Source organism: Dipodomys spectabilis, unplaced genomic scaffold, assembly GCF_019054845.1.
Source record: "Dipodomys spectabilis isolate Male_0828 unplaced genomic scaffold, ASM1905484v1 ptg000667l, whole genome shotgun sequence".
Classification (NCBI taxonomy): domain Eukaryota; kingdom Metazoa; phylum Chordata; class Mammalia; order Rodentia; family Heteromyidae; genus Dipodomys; species Dipodomys spectabilis.
Window position 1 is genome coordinate 715,601 of NW_024871344.1, and position 19,531 is coordinate 735,131.

Below are 19,531 nucleotides of genomic sequence, written 5' to 3' on the forward strand. Positions count from 1 at the left end.
ATCATCCAAATCTCAGCATCTTAAATAGTTAGGAATACACATGTGACTTCCAGCTCCAATGTGCCTTCCTTCTCAACCCTACCAACTCAGCAGTGACTGACAGCTTGCTCTCCTCAGTTACTCTTACCCTCTGGAATTTCAGAGAGGAGTCACGCATTTTCTTTTTCATTTTGCCCTAATTGCTCCCAAGATTGCTCCTGAAATTGTACTATCTCCCCTCATTGTAGGCTCCCCAAGGAAGTGATACCTTTGGATACTGGATATTTCTACATGAGGAGGTAAACTTAGCTGTGAACCCCAAAGGGAGATCCTGTTATTTCAGTTGTGGGCTGTCAGTTCCTTCTGCAACTCCCTCAGCTACAGTCATTTTCCATGACACAATGGTCTTCCTACACTCCCCACACTGATGGGTACAAAGACAGCATCATGCCAATTGGCCAGGTCAAACTATGGGACACTCAGTGGTGGAGCTGGAGGAGTTGCACTTGTCCCCTATCCAATCTGACATCCAGTCCCTCCCTTCAACAGAATTCAATCTCTGTGCATTCTCCTCTCTGCCAACACTCTCAGTCTGTCTCTAGAACTAAGGAACAAGGTATATGTAATTGAGAAACCACAAACACAATCTCTCATCATGAATGGACCAATTTAAATAGTGAAAAAAATGAACCACAAAATTATACTGAACCCCTCTCCCCGCTTCTTTTATTTGTGCAAGTTTGCTCCCTAATTGCTCTTGTGTGTTTGTTGGGGAAGGTGTGTGGGTACGGGTATGGGGGACATTGTGTATAATAGGATTGAACTCAGGGCCTTTGGCTCTTAACCTGGCTCTTTTTGTTCAAAGCTGGCACTCTACCATTCCAGCCACTGATCCCTAGTGGCTTTTTCCAAGCTAATTGCAATAAGAATCTCTTGGGTTTCTCTGCCTACACTGGCTTCAAACTGCAATTCTGGTATCAGCCTCCCAAAAGGCTAGTATTACAGGTGTGTGTGAGCAACTAGTGCATGGCCTCCCACTGCCACTTTAAAAGGGCAGCTTTTAAAGTGAAGTAAAAGAAAATTCTTGATTGAAAACTGGATATCAGTGTGATTTAGGTAAATCTGGAGGCTCCTCATGGGAGGAAAGGCCTTCTCCTTGGAAGTATTACAGCACTACATGAACCAAGTAGGTTTGATGAAATGTCCCCAGAGAACACACAAGATACCCTGAGTGGAACAACACCCAAAGCACAGGTTCTTAGGACATTGTCTAAAATAAGTTTTTAACCAAGGTACTCACAGATGTGCCTCCTATATCCTTGGGAAAGATACCAGTAGAGCAGCCATCTGAATCCTGTCCTACGGGGGTACAGGGTATTTGGAACCAAGCCTTTTCCTTAGTCCAAACCACATCACAAAGAGACAATATGGATGCTTCTAGTCCAATGGCTGGGCCCTTTACTGCTACAAAATTAGGCTTCTTAGACTGGATGAAAGTATTCACTAAGTTACTAAAGTTAAAAACAATACACAGGGAACAATTAAAAACATTGCATATGTGAGCAGATGACAAAAATATATTCTAGATTAGAAGTTGCCAAGCAGAAACTGTGCAAATCATAAAAACTAAGATTTCTTAAAAAGCCTCCTCCCAGAAAAGGTAGACTGTGGATCTACCTGCTGCAGGTTGTAAAGGCTTACCTACAGCCTGGATATTACACAGGTGTGGCTGCTGCCACCGGTTGTAGGTGACATAGCCAGAACGGCTTTCGTATTTACAGTGGCTCTTGGCCACTCTGACTATTGCATATAGCCTTTCCAACTTTTTCTCTTTGAAGACCCAAAGATCATACTGATTTCAGGGAGTTCTTTTTTTTTTTTTTTAGGGAGTTCTTGTATCCAAGAAAAAGGAAAATTCAGAGTGAACTTGGCACTAAGATTGTCTGGTACTGACTGAAGGGTTATTGACCAAGGGATATAACCTGCCCCTGCAAGGAGACTTTACACATTGAATTGGAAACACGTATTTTCTAAGGTCTTATAAACTGGACTAAATTAACTTATGGACATGGAGATAAGCTAATTTAAGACATAAGGTTGGAAAGAAAGATCAGCAAGCATCTCAATGCCTGTATCCCATTATGTGTTGGTGGATGCTACTGCCACAGGAAATTGGAGAGCAAAGCAGACATGGGAGAGGGTGGCCTTTGCAGGGGACAAGCACTTGCCATAAAACACAGCCAATGCTGTGCTGGAATTTGTTTTATAGGCTTTGTAGTTCCAGGGAGGTTGATGCTATACTATACAGGGAATCTGCTTCTTCCTCCCTACCATACAGCTGATTCTGTTTTCAGAGGTAGTTTCTTGTTCTGATTTCACACAGTAGATCAAAGCATAAACTTATACCTACATACATATAAAGTTATTCTTTATAGGTAGTTTGAGCCTGACCATTGAAGAATAACTACAACTTTTCATAATCAGAGTTCTAAGCCAGGGCTTGACTGACAACAGCTATTGAAGCACTTGCTACTAGTTCCTCATCCTCTGAATACTATCAGATGGAATATAGTGCTGCATCTCCCCTCCCCCCTCCCTCCCCCTACCCCACCCCTCTGCAAGTCCTGCAGTTGAACTCAGGGTCTTCTGCTTAGTTGGCTGGCACTTGACTACTTGAATCACACTTTCAGTTCTGTTTGTACTAATCATTGGAGGCTCAATTTTAACAGACTTTTCTAATTGATCTGGTCTTAACACAAATCCTCTGGATGTATCTCAGACTTTTGAGTAGCTAGAATTACAAGTGTGAGTCAATGCTTCCAGCTAGATTATATTGTAAGGAGGGAGGTTGGGAGGTTTGTAAGGAACACAGGAGAACAGGGCTTACAGATGCAGATTCCAGCAATTGGTGTGAGGTGTTGTCTGTTAGGTGAGGCAGACCTCATCTCAGCCTTGCCAATTGCCCCCAAGGTAAGTAATGTTTTGCATTATGCAAGAATTGATCCTTTAAAAGAACAAGCTGCACTAATATCTAAGGTTTCTAAATGAGATGGCCCAAGGCATTATTCGAAAGCTCACAATGGAGTTTAACGATAAAGCTCTGGTACATGAACACATAAGAATCAAAAACTGTCCACGATTCTATGCTTCTCCCATGATATATTTGTACATATATAAAAAATTCTCATCTCAAGCCCAAAGAAACACAGGTCCCATGGTTTCCCTTATTTGCAATGACTAGTATATGTCTGAGACAAGCAGAAATGTTCAGAGGTGACATGAACCCCAAGATAAGGACTCACATATTTTTTCTTTCTTGCTATTGTTTTAAACATATTTATAAGATGATTGCTTTGTGGTTTTTTATGTCCCTCCTCCTCAGTATAAACCCTGTTTTCACTGTATTTGATGTTGCTATAATTTGTGGAGGGGAAGGGAAAAAACAAATTGTTTAAACAGGGATACAGATGGACCCATTGCAACAATGAGATGTACAATACGTTATGTCGAAAAACGAACTTTACAACTCTGGTGTCGTATGGGGAGGGAGATGGGAAGGGATGGTAAGGGGAAACAAAGGAGGAGGGAACAATGCTTGATAAGAAATGTACTCATTTGGGCTGGGAAGGTGGCTCAGTGGTACAGTGCTTGCCTTGCATGCATGAGGCCCTGGTTTGATTCCTCAGCACCACAGAAGCAGAAATAAAAAGCTGGAAGTGGTGCTGTGGCTCAAGAGGTTGAGCGCTAGCCTTGAGGTGAAGAGCTGAGGGACAGTGACCAGGCCCAGAGTTCAGGCCCACGACCGGACTCCCCAACCCCCAAAAAAGAAATGTACTCATTACCTTGCTCATGTAATTGTAACCCCTCTGTACTACATTTTCAAGATTAAAAAAAAAATTCTGGTTTCAAAGTCTTTGAGGAAAATCAATACCAGGATTTCAATAGGATTGATATATTGTTTTATAACTGGAATTTCAATTTTTGCCTGGAATGGTAATAATGTCAAATGAAATTATGTCTCTATTTCAGAGGTCCATGTTAAATTCACCAGCAGCCCTGCTCAGAGGAAGGGTGCAATGATGATGTGTAAACTCATTTGTAAACATGAGTTGAACAGAAACTCAGTTTGTTAAAACACAGCCACCCACCAAATCTTTGTAGAAATGACCTGTCAGGAGAGACCTCTCCGGTCCACAAAGCTGTACGATCATGTACTACAAAAGTCCAGCGGCAGTGTGGCTAGTGGTAGGAGATCATGATGGACCTAAAGAGGAAATGTGTACAGTTTTGTTAAGTAAGTATACATGTGGTTGTGTTTGCTAGCCATGGGGCTTGAACATAGGGCCTGTGCACTGTCTCTCAGCCTCTTTGTGCTCAAGGCTAGTGTTCTACCAACTAAATCCCAACACCACTTCCAGCTTTTTCTTAGTAGTTTATTGGAGATAAGGGTCTCATGGACTTTCTTGTCTCAGCTGGCTTCAAACTGCAATCCTCAGATTTCAGCCCCCTGAGTAGCTAGGATTACAGGCATGAACCAGCAGGCTCCTGGTTTTTATACTTATCCTTTAAAACTTAAAATGAAAGCCCATAAACATTAAGAGGTGTACAATGCAGCATACTCAATTTGTATTTGTTCCCACTGGATCATCTGTGAACTGAGTTAAAGGCTGTCTTAGATATGGAAGGGAAAGAAAGATTTTCCACAAAGTTAGTTTTTGAAGACATTATTATTCAATAGAATTCCTTCTGAGAAGACACTTGACAAGATCAGATGTTAGGTCAAACCCTCATGGAATGGTGTAGGAATTGTCTGGGGAAACCAGGCAACAAAATTTGAATTAGGAGGTAATGTGCTTCCTTCCTCAGCTTACTCAGCTTTATTATCTGAAGAAGAAAGGAATGAGTAGGAAGAGGTCAAGTTCTAGGGCCAGTTTATGGGTTTGTTTTGTTCTCTCTCCAAATCCTGTAAGATAGGAGTGCTGAGTAATAGCCTCTTCCTTTGGAAAGTCCCCACATTATCTCACTCTATCATGAGAGGAGACCTCACTTCTGTGGAGATAAGCTTGCTCTTGGGTCCTTCAGACACATAGTATGCAGACATCAAAAGTCCAATGCTATAAAGGGAACCCAAGATACTCAGTTTTATCAATGATATAAGGGCCATTTCATGACAACGAATCTGCAAACTGGGTATCATCAATTCCAATAGTGGAAATAGCAGCCCTGGACAGTGGATGATGTAAGATGTTAATTGATCTCCATTCTCACTTCCCTTTCCTTCCATTCTGAATATTTGCCACAATGAAGAGTTTTGCCTCAAAAAGTTTAAGGAATTTGAGTCATGATACCACAGAAACAGGCAAAAATATAATACATAGAAAGATTGTTTTGTGTAATGTCCCTCATAGGCATATGAAGTTAATTTAAATAAACTGAGTAAGAGAAAGGTTAAGTGAAACAGCTTTAAATAAGTAGTTTTTTCTGATTCTCCCATATTCCATTAAGCAAAATTATCACTGATAAAAATGCATTTACTCAAAGCAGCAGCAATGCAGGTTTCACAGAAGCACAATGTTTCGGTTTCCTATAATATCAGTTGAGCCTTCTGTGGGATCTAGGAGAAGGACATGGCATTGTGAGGCTGGGAGAAATAATAGGAGTGAGGATCTGATGAAAACAAGCATCTAAAATCACCTAAAAGTGCAAGAGATGAAGTTTCTACTTAAATATCTGTATCTATCTTTTCTCTTTCTCTAATACTAGTAATATAAGCCTCAGCCACTGTCAAGGGCAGAGACTGGATACCTGAGGAGGGAGCAGACTGGAGAGCAGCAAGATTGGTAAAAAAAAAAAAGCTCTAAGATGCACAGGAGAGGACTCAGGTGGTCTCACAGAAGATGTACAAAGTCACCACTGAAGACAATGGCATGTGTATGTGTTTGTGTATGTGTTTGTGTATGTGTGTGTGTGTGTGTGTGTGTGTGTGTGTGTGTGTAAAAAGTGAGGCTTAAAGTCATGCAACATATCCTGAACTATGATTTAACAATGAGCAGTGTCACACATTGATATGAGGTTCTGATAATCTAGAGCAGAATTATGTCCACTGATGAAGGTTTGTAATTTCAAGTCAAGTAAGAAAGCAGTGCCTTCTAGCACCACAAAACTCCAATCTGAGAACTCAGAATAATAATGGGATTATAATATTTAATGGGATTATAATATTTCAAACCATAGGTATGTTATTCTGGGGAATAACAGAGATGGGGGGGATTGAGATCCAAGGCTAGTCTAGGCAAAGTGTTAGCAAGCAGACCTTATCTCAACAAATTCTTCTGGCTAGGTGGTTCATTCCTGAAATCCCAGCTCTGTGAGAGGTGTACGTGAGGGAAGAGCGAAGCCCAAAAATTACTTAAAATACTTAAAGCAAGAAGGGGGCAGGAGGTGGTAGAATGCATGCTAGCATGTATGAGGCTTTGAGTCCAATCAAACGATAATACTATTAAAACAACCCAACAGATGTAAGATGTGCTCATTAGCTGGATTCAGCTTTTTTCCTCTCTACTAGAAATATTTAGAATTTGGGGAAGCATAGGAGAAGTGTACAGCACAAGTACCATGCAGGTGTACATTATCTATACAGCACTCTTAGCCAACATGCTGAGCACTTGCTGGGTTTCAGTTGTTGGCCTCTGATAAGCAGTCATTAATATCAGATTCACAGAAAGAGCAGATGAGTTAATTGAGTCAACTGACTTAAATGACTGACATTGAAGCCTATGCAGGGCTGTGATCTTCAGTTCTAGTACTTGGAAAACTAACCCCAACCCTGATGCAAACACATTGGCTCTGCCAACCTGATTGCATCTGCCATCTTGGTGCCTTTTCTCTTTCTATCATCTGTGAGATGGTCTATCAAGTAAGTTAAATCCAGGCCACAATAGAAGACGCTGCCCAGTGCACTGAGATACACCTGCTGTCATCGGCAGTGGCTGTTTTCAGGGCACTCTGGACTTCTTTTATCACCTGGAAGTCACCATAAGTTCCAATGATAAGAACCACTTTGGGTACAGACTACTATAAGCGTTTTACTAGTCGACAAACTAGACTACAGAAAACTCATGCCCAGACTGATGTGCTTTGCTTTGCATAGAACAGCAATAAACAGTCTGTACATTGCTTATTTTCTGGAAGGAGAGACATATGTGCTGGGGACAAAATACACTGTAACTATGAAACAAGAGGAATAGCATAGGAAAAGAAAGACCCATCTGTACGGTATTTTCACAATAATAATAATAATAATAATAATAATAATAAGAAGAAGAAGAAGAAGAAGAAGAAGAAGAAGAAGAAGAAGAAGAAAGGAAGAAAGCCTTTGTTTCTCTGAAGGTTACAAGAAATGGGTATTTCTGCAGTTTGAACAGCAGGTGGCACTTTTAACTACTTTACAAGTGAGTCCAGTCTGTTTGTTGTTGTTTTTGTTATTGTTGTTGCTGATTTAGCTTAGGATAGAAACCTAAGTGATATGGTGAGAGGGCACAAAATCATTTAAAATGATCTTGGAAACATTAAAAAACCTCACCAGTGAACAGATTGCAGTCTAAAAATGTACCAAAAATCAAGCCCTGAACTTGTTCTGTATGAGTGTAGCTAGCACACAGACCTTCTGTAGGTAGCTTTCCTTGTCTGGAACAACCTACTCAAGCTGTGTACAAAGGAAAAGAAACAACAGTAGAACTTAAAATTTGGAAATGCCCAGTGCAAGTTGAGATGTATGCATTTCTAGAGTCTTCCTAGCACTAAGGGCTTTTGAACAACAATCTCTCCAACAACAATCTCCTTGGCCTTTGCAAGCTGCCTTTTCAGGTATTAGTCAATATGCATGCATAGAAAGCCCCCTTGCTGTGTGCTCTGCCACAACACTAAGACCAACAGTGTTGTAGGATGATGGGGAAACTTCTCCCAGGACAGAATGTGGCCATTGTTATGTTTAGCAAATAATTAACCTGTCAAACTGGGCACCAGTGGCCCTTGACTGTAAACCTAGCTACACAGGAGGCAGAGATATGAGTATGCCAGTAAAAAACCAGCTTGGGCAGGAAAGGCCTTGAGACACTTATCTCCAAGAAACCACCAGAAAACTGGAAGTGGCACTGTGGCTCAAGTGATAGAGAGCTAGACTTGAGCTGAAGAACAGAGAGACAGCCCCTAGGCCTAGAGTTCAAGTCCCATGACTGACAAAATAAAGGAAAAAAAAGTAAAAGAAAGAAAGAAAGAAAGGGAAAAAGGAAAGAGAGAAAGAGAGAGAGAGAAAGAAAGAAAGAAAGAAAGAAAGAAAGAAAGAAAGAAAGAAAGAAAGAAAGAAAGAAAGAAAGAAAGAAAGAAAGAAAGAAAGAAAGAAAGAAAAAGAAAGAAAGAAAAAAGAAAAAGTCGAAAGAAAAAAACCTGTCATGATGAGAGATATGGCAAAGCTCCAGCCTCTGCAGATAAAGACATCCTGACCTGGGAGATGGCTCAAAAACAGAGGCACTGTTACCTTCTCCTGGTAAGAACCAAAGCTCCCACTGGAGCCCATACCATTAGAATGGAGCAGATTCCCAGCACATGCCTACAGCCCCAAGTCAGTGTGGCCAGAGTGATTAGCAGCCAAGCTTCCAAGTCCCCTTTGATTCCTGCCTCCTGGGCACATTGTGGGCCAGCTCAGAAAGAGGTTTCAGAAGAGCATAAAGAGCCATGAAGCAAAGCAGTCGTGTAGAAACACAAAGCACATGACTCTCACCCCTGGTCTTCCAGAGTTATTCTCAGATTATTTTGTGGATAAGAAGATGTGAGTGAATCATCTTGCTTCCTGAAAAATATCTCTGTATAGGTAGGCATTCTTTGCCTCACACTGAAAGGCAACCACTTGTCCAAAGGCTGGTCTCATCTGTGGCCAATAAATTTCCTTTTCCCGGCCATCATCCCTTTAACAGACATCTGTATGTTGGCTGATAGCACATCCATGAATGGAGATGTACCTGCGAAGGTTTTGAAACCATAGTGGTCCATGATGTCCTATCACCATTTCTCTCCCACTGTCATCTCAGAATTAGACCAGAAGCTGGTTGCAATCACAGCACATATCAACACAAGACTGTCAATACCTGAACCTTGTCAAAGTCTACTTCAAAGATACCTTTCAGTTTCAATCTATGTCTGACTGAGTATCTACCCCCTACTTTTTTGGTCTAGGATATATGGAGCTATAAACTGGGAGACTTAGAGAATAAGATTAGAGAGAATGGGTCTCCTGGACAGGATCTGCTATAGGTATGACAAGTTGGAAGGAAAAAGAAGCAGCATAAGGAAATATTAACATGGCCAAAGTGGTCAAAAGACATCTCTCCAATGCAAGAATGTGTTTCTGACAAACTTGTTCTTGTTGGGCCATGACCTGGTATGGTGGTGCCACTTTACACTCTGGTCCCAATAGAGTAACATACATGTCATGGCTTCTTCCTTCCACGGCCTAGGCTGACTACCAGAGGTTCATTCCCTCTTTTTACCTCTGCTTTCTAAAAGGGTACACACATCAAGGGGCTCTCTTCTTTCCCTCTACAAATATTCTACCAATGTTCCCTCATTTCACAACTCCTCATTGCCAATCTAGGTGCTGCTGTTCTATGAGTCCTAATGTATCCTCTCCTGAGCCTAACATTTGTTGCCTTTCCTCCTTTTGGTGCTGGGGACTGAACTGAGAGTCATGTGCATGCCAGGGATGTACTCTACTACTGAGCTGCATCTTCACCTCTGAACTTTGTTTATCATACTTGTCAAGAACTCTATTAAGTATTTGATACAATTACTAAGGTACATGAGAATAAGGGAGATGCTGCACTTAGCAATTGGACAAAAAAATCACCGATCTATAGGAATCACCTCCACATTAGCTTGTGTGGCAATGAATGCAGAGCTCTGGCTAGGAGAAAACAAAAGTCATGCCTGAGAAATACATGGTGGTCTACTGGTAAAATTATCAACAGGAGTTTTCTAAGGAGTGAGGCATGAGTCATTAATTATGAACCAAGAACTACTTCTTCAAAAGTGTAAAGAAATAAGCCAAAGCCACCAGAAAAGACTCATGAAAAGACTCATAAATAGGTACTTAAGTGAAAACAAAAATGTTCTTAGTCAAACACTGGTAGATAGGATGGGTGGTGCCTCCATCACAGCTTGGCCTCAATCCTTAACCCACTGAGGAATGAGAGTGCCTTGGCCAGGCCTGCCTTCAGTTCTGACCCAGCAGCCTTAGAAGATTTGGGTTCATCCAACCTGGTCAGTTCTAGGACTAGAGACCCAGGGGTATCAATACTTACTCCATAGGACTCCCACAATGGAAGCTATTTGCACTTTGATCTCCCTGGGGCAAGGACACAAAATAACCTGCTTCTAGTCACAGATCACTCTCTGGGACAGTTTACTTTCTAATGAGTGAGACCAGCTTGGCTTAAAGATCTCTATCCCACCCCTCCCTACCCTACCCCAACCTCAGGCCTGGTAGAGGAAAACTTACGGACTTACCATCTCCCAACTTTACTAGCAACAAGGTACTTGCACCTCACCCAGAAGTACCTTTTCCTTAGAGCTTTCTATAAGTTGCAGTATTCCCATAGCCCTTTTTCTGAAGAAAAAGGTACTCTTACAGGTTATTGGTGGCCATGGAGGAATGCTTGGCACAGACAACCTGCCTGGAGCCTCACTGAAAGAAGAGTGAAAGATTCTGGCAAAAAGAACCAGTGATTGATTTGGCCTCCAGTGAAAACAGAAGTGTTCACCCTCTTCCTGGCCATTGTAGGTTCTAAGCAATTGAGATTTCTGTTTCACTCATGTAAAGTAAACATACCCAACAGGCTAGATCCATCCATCCCTTATATCCTTACAACACCCTGTGGGCCTCAGACAGCTTTGACTGCTGGAAAAATGAACATGAGAATGGGTCATTGGGACAGGCCATGTCTCCCCTCCTCTCCTTGACTTGGAAGTACTGTGTCAAGCAGTTCTTGATACACTATGGGACTGGTCAGCTTCTCAGCCTCTCACTCCCTCAAACATCTAGAATCACTTCTGTACTTAAAGCTGCCAGACACCTTGAGAAACTACCCTGGCAACCAGGAACTTGCACTCATCCTGTGAGTGCTGCTTCATTGCCAACTGAACTCTAAACACAGGGATCAGTGTTCCTGATACTGTTTCTGGGGAATGTGACTGAAATCCCTCTGATGGGACATGAGACAAGAACCTGTGGTTGTCTGAAGGAGAAGTAGCATCTGGATCTAGTTTTCTTTCTCTTCAAACTGCTTTTTTGCTAGTTGCATGCTTTTGAGAGATTGAAAACTATAAAACTGGGCCAGGAGGAAAAACAACAACATTGGCACTTGTCATCCTCCTCTTCAAAATAGCAGAAAAACCATGAATTTAATACTCCTCTTGAGCACCAGTCCTATATTGCTAAGATTAAATCCTTCTGTCCAAATTTATATTTCAAATACACTGAAAGAATAAAAAGGATTCTAAAGAAGAATAAGGGCTCAGGGTATAAAATGTATACTTCTTTATTTATACAAATAGGGTTTTAAAACAATCATATTTAAAAGAAATCTGCATTTTTACATTCACTGTCAGTGAGTTCCTGACAGAGAAGGCTGAGCATGATGATACATAGCAAGGTCCCACTGCAGGACAACAGTAGCTCAGGATAGCACCATTTATTTGAGAAGCAGTAGGCAGGCCCTGGCATTCCTGTTGCACTGCTAGCAATGGGAAATCTTAAACCTCTTCTTCCACAAGACTTCTTCAAATTCCCCCTGTTCATCAGCAGTGGCATCTTTGATTTGCTGGTACTTGGACACCGGGTCATTGATGTTGCTTTCAGCCTCAGTGAACTCCATCTCATGCATGCCCTCGCTTGTATACCAGTGCAAGAATGCCTTGTGTTGCAACATGGCACTGAACTGCTCTGAGGTGTGCTTGAAGGGTTCCTGGATGGCCGTGTTGTTGCCAATGAATGTGGCCAACATCATGAGGCCATGTGTGGGAATGTCACACACAAGTGTCTTCACGTTGTTGGGGATACATTCTGCAAAGTAGCTGCTGTTCTTGTTCTGCAAGTTGAGCATCTGCTCATCCACCTCCTTCATGGACATGCGGTCTCGGAAGATGGCAGCCGCTGTCAGGTAGAAGCCATGGCGGGGATCACAGGTGACCATCGTGTTCTTGGTGTAAACATCTGCTGGGTGAGCTTGGGCACTGAGAGAGCATTGTACTGCTGGCTGGCATGGCTTGTCAGGGGTGCAAGGCCAGGCATGAAGAAGCGCAGGCAGGGCAAGGACACCATGTTCACAGCCAGCTTGCGGAGGTCTGCATTCAGCTGGGCAGGGAAGCGCAGGCAGGTGGTGACCTTGATCATGGTAGCCAACACCAGATGGTTCAGGTCTCCATAGGTGGGCATGGGCAGCTTCAGGGTGCAAAAGCAGATGTCATACAGGGCCTTGTTGTCAATGCAGAATGTTTCATCTACATTTTCCACCAACTGGTGGACAGACAAGATGGTGTTGTAGGGTTAGGTGAGGATGATAGGGTTAGGTGGATAAAGGCTCAGCGCAGCACTGGGAACTAGAGTGTCTGGATGTTAGGGAGGAGGGGTTCCCGTTAGCCATCTCCCATGGACTATGATGACATATCAAATATGAAGTTGTCTGGTCTGAAACTCTGGCCAAATGGTTCCAATCTCACTGAGTCTAAGGTGCCAGTGTCCAACACCTTGGGCAAGGGCATGACACTGAAGGTGTTCATGATGCTGTCTGGGAACTCCTCTCGGATCTTGTTGAGACTCAGGGTGCCCATGCCTGACCTGGTGCTACCTCCCAGGGAGTAGGCCAGCTAGAAACCCTGGAGACAGACACACCTTTCTGCTCACCACTTCCAGCACAGACTTCACCAGCTCGGTTCCCTCTGTGTAATGGCCCTTGGCCCAGTTATTGCCTGCTCTGTTCTGGCCTATCAGACACAAAGACATGATGAGACACATACTCCAGGAATAATGACTTTGCTATATGCATTGTGAAGACTATAGGCTCCTCTGAGCAACTTTGGCTATTATTTTAGATACACTGGTGAAATAAAGGAAATGTTTTCTTTTTTGGGGTCTAGTCGTGGGCCTGAACTCTGGGCCTGGGCGCTGTCCCTCAGCTCTTCAGCTCAAGGCTAGTGCTCTACCACTTAAGCCACAGCACCACTTCTGGCTTTTTTTCCTGATTATATGTAGCTGAGGAATCGAACCCAGGGCCTCATGCATGCAAGGCAAGCACGGTACTGCTGAGCCACCTTCCTAGCCCCCAGGAAATGTTTTCAATGTATCTGGGACCCTACAAATCACCCAGGTTCTAAAGAAAGTAAAGACAATGTGGAGGAAGATACATTTTAACCCAAACCACGTACTTCTAAAAATGAACAGAGCCTGGTGATGGGAAGGGGTCTCAGTGGTAGAGTGCTTGCCTCACATGCACAAGGCCCTGGGATCGATTCCTCAACACCACATAAACAGAAAAAGCCAGAAGGGATGCTGTGGTTCAAGCGGTAGAGTGCTTGCCTTGTGCTGAAGAGCTGAGGTACAGTGCTCAGGCCCAGAGTTCAAGCCCCACGACCGACCAAAAAAAATGAACAGAGCCTGCCTCAATACTGGAAAAGTACTTACTTTCACAGGAGGAACAAGAGAACAGAATGGTCAGAGGGAAGCTAAGCTGCAGGCACTTGTCTGCACCTTGCTCACACATAGCTGTGCTTTGATTTCTGGTGTCCTGAAATGGTTCCCTGTTATTGCCAGGTATTTGAAATGGCCAGCAGCACTGAAACCTTGTTGGAGGCGTTCCCTGCTCGCTGATCATTCCCTTCAGAGGCTGTTTGCAGACTGGTATTTATCTGTGCTGATTGAGTGGACAGGGACATGACTCCTGTGGACTGAAATAGGTGGGTTAGGTGAGGATGATATCTAGATGAATAAAGGCTCAGCTCAGCTCTGGGAACTGGAGTGTCTGGATGTTAGGAAGGAGGGGTGCCTGTTAGCCATCTTCTATGGACCATGCTGACATACTAAATATGAAGTGTCTGGACTGAAACTCTATGGTTCCGATCCTACTAAGTCTAAGGTGCCAGGCTCTATGTCCACCATGATGGCCCGAGGAACATATTTGTTGCCTGTGGGAACAAGAGTTGACTTGGGCCTATACTTGACAAGGAACTTAGGAGCAGAGCTTATGATTCTAAGTGGCTCTCAGCATTCATTATAGAAATTACAGCATTTCAGACATGGAAACAGAAAAGATATCTTGAGAATGAATCACCATGCAAGAGGCTTCAGCAACTTTAAGGACGTTTGCAGTTGTCTATTTCCATGCATTTTATTCCTTTGCTTTGGGCATGGTGGCTGAAATCTCAGCTACTCAGGAGGCAAAGATGAGCATCAGGCTTTGAGTCTAATGGGGCAAAAGAAAGATGACAACACCTTTTTTTTTGTTGTTGTTGTTCATGGTGGGGCTTGAACTCTGGGCCTGGGCACTGTCCCTCAGCTCTTCAGCTCAAGGCTAGCACTCTATCACTTGAGCCACAGTCCAACTTTCAGTTTTCTGAGTTGTTTATTGTAGATAAGGGTCTCAGGGACTTTCCTGCCCAGGCTGGATTTGAATGATGATTCTCATTTCTCAGCCTCCTGAGTAGCTAGGATTATTGGTGTGAGTCATCATTGCCTATCAGCAAGAAGCTTTCTCTTTTTTGTTAATTTTATTTTTATTGTAAAGGTGCTGTATAGAGGAGTTACAGTTACATGAGTAAGGAAAGGAGAACATTTATTGTCGAACATTGTTACCCACTCCTTTGTTGTTCTCCCACTATCCCTTCCCTTCCCCAATTAAAAGTAGCTAGGTGCAGAGCACCAGTGGCTCATGCCTATAATCTTAGCAACTCTGAAGTTGGAGATCATCACTGTTCAAAGCCAGCCTGGGCAGGAAAGTCTGTGAGACTCTTATCTCCAATAAACTAATAGAAAACCAGAAATGGCACTGTGGCTTAAGTGGTAGGGCTGCTTGTCTTGAACAGAAGAGTTGGGGCACAGTGCATAGGCCCAGAGTTTAAGTGCCACTGCCGACAAAACAAACAAACAAACAAAACAAAAGAGCCAGGTGTGGCTCTTCAGCAAGTAGATGTAGGGGGAATTCAAGTATAATGCTTTCCTGGGGAAAATACATAAAATTCATATTTCTTGTGTTATAATGTTTCAATAATTGTTATCAAATAGCACATTTCCCTGTATTCAAATACTCAGAGCAACCTTGGGCAATTACTTGCAATTTGCCATTTAACCTGATTTTTCAAAAGGGATATCAGTTAAAATGATATAAACATGAGTTTGAGACTGCCCCCTTCCTAAACAATGACATGAAGAAAACTGGCCATCCTGCCTGATATACAGGATCTAATAAAGACACAACATAAAATACTGTTCATAGCAGTGACACAATTCCACACAACGACTCTCAACCAAGGAACCACAAGATTAAAATCTTATATCTTACTTAAGCAATATCAACACAAAATACCAAGGTGAGGACATCCCCAAATGTAGATCTATAAAACTCAAATACATTAAATAGCTCTGTCCTTTTGTTTGCACTTTTTCATTGGTTTATTACACAGGAAAACCAATTATCTACGATTCTGTTTGTATACAATGATGTAGAATGGAAACTCTTTATATAAAATTAAATGAATTTCACATTGACAGTTACAAAAACTGACAATCTACTCTGTAGACTTCAGTAAGGTTGTTTGTATTAGGAAAGACAATATATATCATTTAAAAGCAGTGTTTACACATTATTATTGGGTTTTTCTACATCACAACAATGTTTTTTACTTTAAAAACCTTAAAAAGAATTTATTGTTGGCTAAGTATTCATATTCAAAATGCTGAAGTCCAGAAGTGTTATAGATTTCAAGGTGAGACACTTTATTTATGCTTTATGATTTGGACTATTCACATATATATTAGTGACTGAACATCCCTCTTTAAAATTTTAAAATTTTCAATTTCAAAATTTTTTTTTTAGAAATTTAATCTGTATTTTAAAGAGGGCAATGCAACTGGGCTCTGGTTGCTGAAGGGTGAAATTCTAGCTACTCAAAAGTCTGAGATCTTAGGATCGCAGATTGAAGCCAGCTGGGGCAGGAAATTCTGGGAGACTCTCATCTCCAAGAAACTACCTGAAATAGTTGGTGTCATGCCACCTCCTGCGGAGTCTGCATGAGATCGCCTTAGACAAAGAGCTTTAAGGAAGCATGCCTGCAGGAAGGGGGTGTTGGTTCAAGGCTTCCCATTCACTTGGCTGCACCTTTATAGCCTCTACCTTTATTCTTACTATGTTCTTCTTGGCTGTACATTCGTTGCTTTTATTCTCGTTTTGGCTATTTTTCTATTGATCCGTGAACAGAGCATGTTGTTTCTTTCCAGTCCAATAGAGATGACTTCTCTAAATAATAAAGACTAGGACCAAAGATTAAATGTGGGCGATGCCCCAATCAATCATCTGATGTGACGCTGCCTCCAAAAACTCCTACAACTTCACAAGCGGTTTTGCGGCTCACGCATAGTAAACATAAAAACTTAAAATTTGCAAATATGTTACAACAAGCAGAATTAATGAATTAAACTAAGCTAGAAGGAGTTATCCCAGAAGCCCAGAGAGTTCTAAAAAAAGGAACCCCTGATAATAAAAGGAAAAGAAAGATTGAAGAGATGAAGGACAATGCCTATGCCCAGAGTTGAAGCCCCATGACAAAAAAAAAAAAATTCAGGTGTGGCTAGTCAGCAAGTACAGGTAGGGGGAATTCAGTAAAAGGCTTTCCTGAGGAAATTCACAAGTGTATACTCAAAAATTAAAACAAAATATATGGTGGAGTGGCTCAGGTGGATACAGCACTTGACTTACAAGATTGAGGCCCCAAATTCGAACTACAATACCACCCTAAGAAAGGCAGGAACTCCTTCCTTGTCATTAGTATTCCCCAGGGACCTATTCTGCCACAGTATTGGAAGCCGGACAGGAGACACTCACTAGCTGCCTCATTGTAATATACCTCGATTCTCTGCAGCTGTAAGCTGCTGTCTACATAATAGTTGCCAGTGCAGTCAATGTTGTGCTCATCGCTTAGCATTTCCCCAAACTGAGATGGAACTAGAAGTGTATTATGGCCTAGAATGTTAACTGTCCAAACAATGGATTTTAAAATAACTATAAGAAACCCAAGTCCTGTTGACACAAATATTTTTGTAAAAAAATTAGATATTTTAAATTAAAAAAAGCACAAAAATTGATGGTATTTTAGTTTTGTTAATCTCTTTGCTATCTGGCTGAATAGAAGACATCTGGGTTCTCCTATGTTTATTCCATCTTACGGGATACCATATTCTGTTTGGATTCTATGATGAGAACCTGGCCTTATATGGACATGAAATTGCCAAAGCAGTAACTTGAAGACTCAGCTAGAAGGGTCTCCAGAACCCCAAGGGTCCTCAGACAACCTGACAACCACTGATTTAGAAAACACCCAACTTAAGGGAACTGAGATAGGGCATGAAAACTCAGAGAAATTTGCATTAAGGTGGATGAACTGTTCTCAATTATCTAATACTCATCAGTTGACAAAAAGGGAATCCTCTGTATCTGTCAGCTCAAAGACACTGCACTCCTTTCATTCAAATCAGACCAAAAATGCATTAGTCTATTCCCAGGAAACTAAGTACAATGACTTGAGTCTCAGGTAAGACTAAGACATGCAAGGGATTTGAAACCACCCCAGCCTTGCTTAAAAAACCACACCCACCTGGGCCACACAAATTAGGGAAATTGGGGAAACTATCTGGGGGACTTGATTTCCAGGAGGTTAGGGACTACTATGGAGCCCACCTACCTCAGCCTAGACATGACCACCACCACCTGCACCCTCCAACCCCATCCTTTTCCTCCTCATCCCCCTAAATTTGAGACTAGGATCCTAGGCCAGTGTCACGCTCCCCTTTGTGCCAATTTGGTTGCCACAGTGGCTTGCCTGTATGTACACGATCTCCCTCATGGTGTAGGGCTGCAAAGAGTTGGATGTGTGTCCTCAGCAGTGGTGTACACAGAGGAAAACAGGTAGGGCTGGGGAGCAGGAATCTGACACAGCCAACTCAGATCCCCATTTAAACGTCTGTTTGTTACGGGGCAGAGGAGATGGGGTGGACTTGATAGGCAGAGCCAGCAGGTACTCCAACTCAGTATGCCTACTGCTGGGTAATCAGAGATAGCTACCTGTTATCACTTAACCCTGGCATCCAGCTGTCAGCCTCAAGTCAATTAGCACAGCTGCCACTCTATTTGGAACCTCTTGCCACACTGCCATCCACCTCCCACCCTGACTCACAAGAGAGGCTGAACCCTGGGATCCAGGAAGCAAGAGGAGGGGCTTCCTCTACACAAGGTACTTGTGCCAGAAGCCAAGAACAAGCCTACCATCTATTTTTGATAGGAGGGCCTAGAACTGAAGGGGCACGTTCTGTTGGATTCCATGACTGATTTCCATTCTGGGAAGAGTCAGGGGCTTAGGGCCTTGCCTTCATACTCAGGTTTTCTTTTCTTTTCTCTTAAAAGCAGCTTGCTTTATTACTTAAGCCATAGGTCTACTACAGTCTACTTTTTGTTTCATTTGGCTTCTGCTCCAAGCGTGAGAACTCAGCTCCTGCTCTGTGTGTGTGTGTGTGTGTGTGTGTGTGTGTGTGTGTTTGGCCGGAGTTAGGCACGTTGGTGTTAGGGCTTGAAATTAAGGCCTGGTGACTCTTTCTGAGATTTTTACTATTATTGAGATTAGGTGATTACCTAAATTTCTCTTATTTCAGAATATTGTGGAATAGTGATATTTAGTTGAAGTCACAAACATATTTTAACCTTCACAATGCAAATTGTCATTATTATGGTCGATAAAGTTTGTGAATTCTATTAGCTTTGACAATACAATTCTATAAGCTTTGACAATACAATTATTTCTTCCAGGTGATATATACACTTCTTTCCTTTTGCTTTCTGTAAGATGTTCTGTCTTTCACTCTCATTCCTCTCCTCTTTTTCTGAGGTTTTATTGATTTACTTAGTTAACTGAAGGGTAGATGGCTCTACTACTTGAGCCACAGCTAAACTTCTGCCTTTTTTAAGTGATTAATATGAGGCAAGAATTCCATGGGTAGTCCAGGGCAGTACAGAGAGGCTTGAAATCTGAGGATCAGAGTTCAAAGTCAGCCTGGGCAGGAAAGTCAATGAGCCTCTTAACTCCAGTCAACCTAATAGGTGGAAGATAGTAGAGCTGTAGCCTTGAGCAAAACACTTCAATTTTAAGTCCCTCGACTGAACACACTGAAGTAAGTTTCATGGACTTTCCTGTCCAGTATGGCTTTGAACCATGACCTACAGATTTCTGTTTCCTTAGCATT

The 19,531-nt window shown here is 42.3% G+C and overlaps 1 pseudogene; it reads right to left on the bottom strand.

The window, feature by feature from the left end:
- Window positions 1-11,768: 11,768 nt before the first annotated feature.
- Window positions 11,769-18,141, bottom strand: LOC122101443 (annotated as a pseudogene).
- Window positions 18,142-19,531: the final 1,390 nt, after the last annotated feature.